At 39.0% G+C, this 8,879-nt stretch overlaps 1 protein-coding gene across 1 annotated transcript in view; it reads left to right on the forward strand.

Annotated features, from left to right (window-relative positions):
* LOC134221730 (suppressor of lurcher protein 1-like) overlaps positions 1-8,879 on the forward strand; it is a 430,147-nt gene that overhangs the window by 15,436 nt on the left and 405,832 nt on the right. The gene's annotated exons all lie outside the window — the stretch shown is intronic.

An 8,879-nucleotide genomic window follows, 5' to 3' on the forward strand; every position in this document is an offset into this window, starting at 1 on the left:
CAACAGAGTGATGTCATCGAATGGATTCGCTTTCACAAGTTCGAAGGCTCAGGCGAACAGTCTTCAATATTCATTGCTTTGTGGACAACTGCCAGCAGAACATTTTGAAGAAGAACTCGTCCAGGCAGGGTGCAATTTTCAGAGGAAATATACAAATTTTCGCCGTCTATTGACGAATTTGCGGTGTTGTTTGGCTGGACACTCGCATCACTGGGGCAGTTTTCGTACCGTACGACACCAAATTTGCATTCATCAATCCGAAAGGACATCGCCTAGCCAACCTGGTAGTCGATTGGTACCAATATCGTGCGAAAATTGTCTAAAATGTACGCAATGCAAAAATAAAAGCGAAACTGATGTTCACGAGAGACTCTTTTTCAAGTCGCGACTAGGCCGACTCGTCGCTTAGCTTCGCAGCAGACTGGACTTCTTTGGTCCAACTGAGTGAAGGATGGGCGAACTTTGTCAACGATGGATGCGTTTTACATGCCTTATCACCAGGGCCGCCCATGTAGAGTGGGGTAATTCAGGCGTGCGGAGACGTGCAAAATGAGATATCGGCAATTCATGGGTGCAAGAAGTGTTCCTTTAGAGATCCGAAGAGACATCGATACCAATTTCCTTGGTGCCAAATGATCTTTCTTAAAAAATTACCACTGAACATGGCCAAAACACATTTTTTGTAACTTATCTGCCTGATTTCATAGTTGACGTAACAACCATTGCACTTTTGCATGTATTATGAATTATTTAAGGGCAAACATCAAAAATTTAAATCTTTCGGTCCACAAGCACTTGAATGAGGTTTCGACAAGCAATTATCAATGTTGGAGCGTTTAATCATTCTAGTAAACGCGAAATAACCCAAACTTGCTGATATTTTAAATCATTGATACGTCAACTATGAAACCATGCGTAGTATGGACTCTGCCATTACGGCCTTAGTCTGATCTACTCAAAATTGGGTCGAATCCAACTCTGGTACAATAAAAAATTTGAGACTCATTCCATCTTATCTGATCTATTTTAATCATTTCCACTAAAACTTAATAGTCATACTCATACGGAGACACTTCGCGGAAATCCGTATGTAATGAAAATCCCAAAAATATGCTATCCAAGGAAATTGCTTTCTGATGATAGTCGAACAATCAGAAAAAATATAGGATTAGGTGGATTCGTCATAAAGATGAAACCACTGATTTGATTTTTGATATGGAGACATCTTCATCCTGAAGCAGCTCAGCAGCAATCTAACCATAATTTCCTTTGAAAACCATTGCTTATTCCATTAAAATTTCTTCCATACCCTCTCTATACACTAGTGGTGTTCAATGGAAGAAGGATCCCAACAAAGCACGGATTTCCACTGTATGTCGTTCCTAGTTGTGAGAATTCTACGAAAAAGGAAAACTGTTGCCCATAGCACTTTTGCGACTGGTTGTGAAACTAGAACTAGTCGAGAACGGAATGAATAGCTTCTGGCAGCACGATGATGATGATTATGACGCGATGGTACGAGAACTGCGCTTTTGGATGTTGGATGTGGAGCTGAATTCCCGGAGACGAAGGTAAACGCAAAGAAAGACTAAGACGTTTGAGTTACATATCCGGCATGATGTGAGCTTGCATGAAACTCATTCTTCGTCTCGGTACCTCAGACGTTCTTGGTTTGGCGAAATATGACAATCGTTTTGTTAGTCTTTTCTCCAGCTATGGTAATATGGAACAAAAAAAGTTTTGAAGAAGGAATCAACTCTATCCATAATGCAAGTACTTATCTATTAGGCAAATTTTGAAGCGATGGAAAGCATCACAGCAATTCACCACCATGAATAAGAATCAAACATAGATTTTCTGTTAATTTTACTCGTTGGATGAATCAAGAGCCAGATCGCGTAAAATCTGAACAAGCCAAATTAATGCAAAGCCATCACAAACTTTTCGCTCAATTTTTCTTCACATTTCCGGGTTTCAGAAAAGAACCAACATCATTGCTCCGGTTGAACGACTCGAAATTTACTTCTCCAGAACTGCTGAAACAAGCATGCCATGAGAATGGCGATAAAAATACCTACCGGAGCCCTGCGACACTGCAATGCGAAAGCACAATGGGGCCCATAATTTACACAACTTCGGCCAAGAAATCCGAGCAAGCTGCATGGAGTTTAATGATCCGAGAGCGAAACTGGCTGAGCTGGTTGGTTGGATTGCATGGGAGCAACGGAAACAAGACATTTCCTCAATGGCTGAAAAATAGGATAACGTCCGAGCAAACAATATCCCAAAACAAACACAATGCATTTGACGCTTCCCTGGTAGGGCGGAAAAGGGCAGACAAAGGCGACTGCTGTTGAGCACGCGCCTGTTCGGTTTTGGGGAAAAGGAGGGTTACAATATCCTGGTTCGAAGTGCTCCGATCTGTGAATTATTGATCAGGCAATGTTCGATTTGCGGTGTGTAATCAAACTGAAGCCATGTGGGTTGCGGCATGAATGAGCGGGCGAACATGAACTCAGTAAACAGCAGGCGTACTTTGATTGTGAAAGAACAACACGGTCGAGTGAGCCTTGACTTGAAGTGCATCATTGACTGGAGCGGTGCGGCTTCCGCCCGTAAACATGGTGGGACTTAATTGAGGGATTGATTACAAGCTTTCTTCTTTATGTTTCCTTTTTGTACACGGCTGCTGTGGAGCATGGTCTTCTTAAAACCCCAGGCAACAATGAAGAAGAACGAAGAATACAAGAAGAATACAAGAATACAAAGACAAAAGACAAGAGCACAAAGAAGACAAAAGACAAAGAAGACAAAGACAAAAGAAGACAAAGAAGACAAAGAAGACAAAGAAGACAAAGAGACAAAAGAAGACAAAGAGAGACAAAGAAGACAAAGAAGACAAAGACAAAGAAGACAAAGAAGACAAAAGACAAAAGAAGAAGACAAAGAAGACAAAGAAGACAAAGAAGACAAAAGAAGACAAAGAAGACAAAGAAGACAGACAAAAGACAAAGAAGACAAAGAAGACAAAAGAAGACAAAGAAGACAAAAGAAGACAAAGACGAAGAAGACAAAAGAAGACAAAGAAGACAAAGAAGACAAAGAAGACAAAGAAGACGAAGAAGACAAAAGAAGAAGACAAAAGAAGACAAAGAGACAAAGACAAAGAAGACGAAGACGAAGACAAAGAAAACAAAGAAGACAAAGAAGACAAAGAAGACAAAGAAGACAAAGAGAAGACAAAGAAGACAAAAAGACAAAGAAGACAAAGAAGACAAAGAAGACAAAGAAGACAAAGAAGACAAAGAGAAGACGAAGACAAAGAAGACAAAGAAGACAAAGAAGACAAAGAGACAAGAAGACGAAGAAGACAGAAGAAGACAAAAGAAACAAGGAAGACAAAGAAGACAAAAGAAGACAAAGAGACAAAGACAAGAAGACGAAGAAGACAAGAAAGACAAAGAAGACAAAGAAGACAAAGAAGACAAAGAAGACAAAGAAGACAAAGAAGACAAAGAAGACAAAGAAGACAAAGAAGACAAAAGAAGACAAAGAAGACAAGAAGACAAGAAGAAAAGACAAAAGAAGACAAAAGAGACAAGAAGACAAAGAAGACAAAGAAGACAAAAAGAAGACAAAGAAGACAAAGAAGACAAAAAGAAGAACAAAGAAGACGAAGAAGACAAAGAGACAAAGAAGACAAGAAGACGAAGAAGACGAAGAAGACAAAAGAAAACAAAGACAAAGAAGACGAAGAAGACAAGAAGACAAGAAGACAAAGAGACAAAGAAGACAAAGAGACAAAGAAGACAAAAGACAAAGAAGACAAAGAAGACAAAAGAAGACAAAGAAGGCAAAGAAGACAAAAGAAGACAAAGAAGACAAAGAAGACGAAGACAAAGAAGACAAAGAGACAAGAAGACGAAGAAGACGAAGACAAGAAACAGAAGAAAAGAAGACAAAGAAAAAGAGACAAAAAGACAAAGAAGACAAGAAGACAAGAAGACAAAGAAGACAAAGAGACAAAGAGACAAAAGAAGACAAAAGACAAAGAAGACAAAGAAGACAAAGACAAAGAAGACAAAGACAAAGAAGACAAAAGAAGACAAAGAAGACAAAGAAGACAAAAGAAGACAAAGAAGACAAAGAAGACAAAGAAGACAAAGAAGACAAAGAGACAGAAGACAAGAAGACGAAGAGACAAAGAAGACAAAGAAGAAGACGAAGAAGAAGACGAAGAAGACAAAAGAAAACAAAGAGACAAAGAAGACGAAGAAGACAAAGAAGACAAAGAAGACAAAGAAGACAAAAGAAGACAAAAGACAAAGAAGACAGAAGACAAAGACAAAGAAGACAAAGAAGACAAAAGAGACAAAAGAAGACAAAGAAGACAAAGAAGACAAAGAGAGAGACAAAGACAAAGAAGACAAAGAAGACAAAGAAGACAAAGAAAGAAGACAAAGACAAAGAAGACAAAGAGACAAAAGAGACAAAGAGACAAAGAAGACAAAAGAAGACAAAAAGAAGACAAAGAACAAGAGACAAAGAAGACAAAGAAGACAAAGAAGACAAAGACAAAGACAAAGACAGAAGACAAAGAAGAAAAGAAGACGAAGAAGACAAAAGAAGACAAAGAAGACAAAGACAAAGAAGACAAAGAAGACAAAAGAGAACAAGAAGACAAAGAAGACAAGAAGACAAAGAAGACAAAGAAGACAAAAGAGACAAAGAAGACAAAGAAGACAAAGAAGACAAAGAGAGACGAAGAAGACAAAGAAAACAAAGACAAAGAAGACAAAAGAAGACAAAGAAGACAAAGAAGACAAAGAAACAAAGAAAGACAAAGAAGACAAAGAAGACAAAGAAGACAAAAGAAGACAAAGAAGACAAAAGAAGACAAAGAAGACAAAGAAGACAAAGAAGACAAAGAAGACAAGAAGACAAAGAAGACAAAGACAAAGAAGACGAAGAGACAAAGAAGACAAAGAAGACGAAAGAAGACAAAGAAGACAAAGAAGACAAAGAGACAAAAGAGAAGACAAAGAAGACAAAGAGACAAAGAAGACAAAGAAGACAAAGAAGACAAAGAAGACAAGACAAAGACAAAGAAGACAAAGACAAAGAAGACGAAGAGACAAAGAAAACAAAGAAGACAAAGAAGACAAAGAAGACAAAGAAGACAAAGAAGACAAAGACAAAGAAGACAAAGACAAAGACAAAGAAGACAAAGACAAAGAGACAAAGAAGACAGAAGAAAAAGACAAAGAAGACAAAGAAGACAAAGAAGACAAAGAAGACGAAGACAAAGAAGACAAAAAAAGAACAAAGAAGACGAAGAAGGCAAAGAAAACAAAGAAGACAAAGAAAACAAGAGAAGACAAAGAAGACAAAGACAGAAGACGAAGAGACAAAGACAAAGAAGACAAAGACAAAGAAGACAAAGACAAAGAAGACAAAGAAGACAAAAGAGACAAAGACAAAGACAAAGAAGAAGACAAAAGAAGACAAAGAAGACAAAGACAAAAGAAGACAAAGAAGACAAAGAAGACAAAAGACAAAGAAGACAAAAGACAAAGACAAAGACGAAGACAAAGAAGACAAAGACAAGAAGACAAAGAAGACGAAAGAAAGACAAAGACAAAGAGACAAAGAAGACAAAGAAGACAAAGAAGACAAAAGAAGACAAAGAGACGAAGAAGACAAAGAAAACAAAGACAAAGAAGACAAAGAAGACAAAGAAGACAAAAGAAGACAAAGAAGACAAAGAAGACAAAAAGAGACAAAGAAGACAAAGAAGACAAAGAAGACAAAGAAGACAAAGAAGACAAAGACAAAAGACAAAGAAGACGAAGAAGACAAAGAAGACAAAAGAAGACGAAGACAAAGAAAACAAAGAAGACAAAGAAAACAAAGAAGACAAAGAAGACAAAGAAGACAAAGAAGACAAAGAAGACAAAGAAGACAAAGAAGACAAAGAAGACGAAGAAGAGCAAAAGAAAACAAAGAAGACAAAGAAAACAAAAGAAGACGAAGACAAAGAAGACAAAGAAGACGAAAGAAGACAAAGAAGACAAAAGAAGACAAAGACAAAGAAGACAAAAGAAGACAAAGAAGACAAAGAAGACAAAGAAGACAAAGAAGACAAAAGAAGACAAAAGAAGACAAAGAAGACAAAGAGAACAAAGAGAAGACAAAAGACACAAAAGAAGACAAAGACAAAAGACAAAGAAGACAAAGAAGACAAAAGAAGACAAAGAAGACAAAGAAGAGACAAAGAAGACAAAAGAAGACAAAGAAGACAAAAGAAGACAAAGAAGACAAAAGAGACAAAGACAAGAAGACAAAGAAGACAAAGAAGACAAAGAGACAAAGACAAAGAAGACAAAGAAGACAAAGAAGACAAAGACAAAGAAGACAAAGAACAAAGAAGACAAAAGAAGACAACGAAGACAAAGACAAAGAAGACAAAGAAGGCAAAGAAAACAAAAAAGACAAAGAAGACAAAGAAGACAACAAAGACAAAGAAGACAAAGAAGACAACGAAGAAAAAGAAGACAAAGAAGACAAAGAAGACAAAGAAGACAAAGAAGACGAAGACAAAAGCAAAAACAAAGAAGCAAAAGACAAAACAAAACAAAACAAGCTATTGGTATCTAAAGGTTCAAAATCTCCGACTGTGTCGAACCGAAAATAGTTTAACACAAGCAAGAGTCTAATACTCAATTTACTAAATATTTGCCGGAAACCGACTTCCATGGTACATTGTTTTGAATTTCTTCAGAAAACTCATTGATATTATTGCAGATAAACATTCCATCGCAATCCTTCTCAACAAATCTCATTCTCAATTACGTGCAGGACCGAAGTCCGTACAGCACCGAAATATCCACCCTAATGAGATATCAATAAATTAAAGGAGGTTAAAGGTAATAAATGCAGAATATAATCTTATCCTGTTCAGATACTTGACAGTAAGCTTCTAGGGCATAGATTGGAAAGAAGGCTTTGAAATTAAAACAAAAAATCAAAAACAAATCTACACCCACCAAACGCGGAGTTTGTGTCGCCATTTTTTTCGGTAGAGAACATATGCACCAAAAGTAACTTTTTAATTGCTAATTGCAAATCATTACATAAGATAAGCAGAATACAAATCCAAGGGATCGCTTCTCAAGTGCGTATCAAACTATTACATTGGTAGTTCATCAATCAGACTGTTTCAATTTAAATATTCAGTGAAGAAATAGCTGTACGGATTTTGATCTTTGATTCGAACTCCGTCCACTCACGGATTTCGAGTCAAAAGTAGTTGATTTAATTTATTATTTTATCATGTTTTCGTAGTTTTAATGAGTAAATGTGAAACACTTCAAAAGTAGAAGCCTTCGCGCCTGTGTCAATGACAAACGTTTTATTTACATTCGATTCCTACTCTAATGACTTTTCATATACTAAGGTGCTTAAGTGTACGGACTTCGATGCCGCACGTACTACCTGCGTCCACCACCAACGGAAAGAGCATGCATGATCGGAACCATCATCGCACGTAACGGAGGCTGCAATGGCATTGAAAGCGAATCCTTAGAACACCAACAAACGCCTAGAACAAGCGGCAGATTATTCATTCCCTCCTCAGAGATCACCCCTCTCCACCCCTCTTTATTTTCACCCTTATCAATGTGAGCAGTTCGTTCTGGGAGAGAGCAGCCTTCGAGCGAAAGCCACAGCATCCGGCACCAGTTGTTGCTGTCAGTTTCGTATATCCTTTGGGTCCAGCACCAACGATGTTGGTTGATAGCACACTCGCGCATTCAGTCCTCTAACGACGGTCGCGTGAACGGTTGCATCATCCAAGCTGGCCCAAAACTTATCAAATCAATGCTCCAGTGACTTGCGACGGAAGTTGTTTGGCGCGCGCGTCATTTCTTTTCGTAAGTGATTCAGTGTGAACTCGACTTCCACCGTTGAAGGATATCTGTCTGGGTGGGGCCGGTCGGGGTTTGTGTTGAAACGGCATCCATCGCATCGAGACGGAATGTCTCGCTGCGCTGACGCTGGCTGGTGCTGGGGCCAGTGCTGATCCATACGGTGCCGCTAACGTTGTGAAGACACTTTGTAATTCGCCGCGGGTGGAAAGATGCTGTGGAATTTTACTCCGGCTGAGATTGTGATTTACATTTTTCAACATTTTCGCTGCTGGAAGAACGTCGCGTAGTGCATTGCTTGGGCGAGGGATCTTTTGTCTTTTCGAAAGACATCACTTCAGGACCGTCTCACGTTGTAGTCGCACACAGGCCGGAATGGCGAGAGTTGGATGCGTTGCTGCGATTGCTTTGCTATTGTTTCTATTCAGCAGCGGCTGCAAAGCTGCACGTTACGGACTATGAATTAAGGATGGTCAGTGTATCGGTGGCAAATGGTTTCTCTTTCCGGCATGTGCGTTGCGGTCGGTCAAGTTTGTCGAAATAGTGCATCCTCGGCATTCATCGGATTGCCGGCTTGTCGGTTTGTTGCAACCGCAAACCGAGGCTTTGTTTCATGCGTGCTAACAATTGAAAGTGACTTGGTGCTTCCTGCATTCAAACGCTGCTGCAACGTCGATCGTATCGTCGGGGTGAGTTGGAGAGCAATTTCCTAAGATAAGCTTTTGAAGTGGAGGTGAATTTTGCAAAGACATGGAGCGGAACAAGGGGCCTTATCAGATTATGGTGCGATAGAGTCGGTTTCTACAATGAATGGAGCAATGATCTTATGATAGCCACCGAGGATATCAACTGGGTTCAGTTTGTGGAATAGATGCGGGTAGAAAGACTTGGGATACGGATTACGGCGAACGGACGAACGCTTGCATCCAATTATTCGGATCATCACAGCGAATC

This window comes from Armigeres subalbatus, chromosome 1, assembly GCF_024139115.2.
Source record: "Armigeres subalbatus isolate Guangzhou_Male chromosome 1, GZ_Asu_2, whole genome shotgun sequence".
In the NCBI taxonomy this organism is placed as follows: domain Eukaryota; kingdom Metazoa; phylum Arthropoda; class Insecta; order Diptera; family Culicidae; genus Armigeres; species Armigeres subalbatus.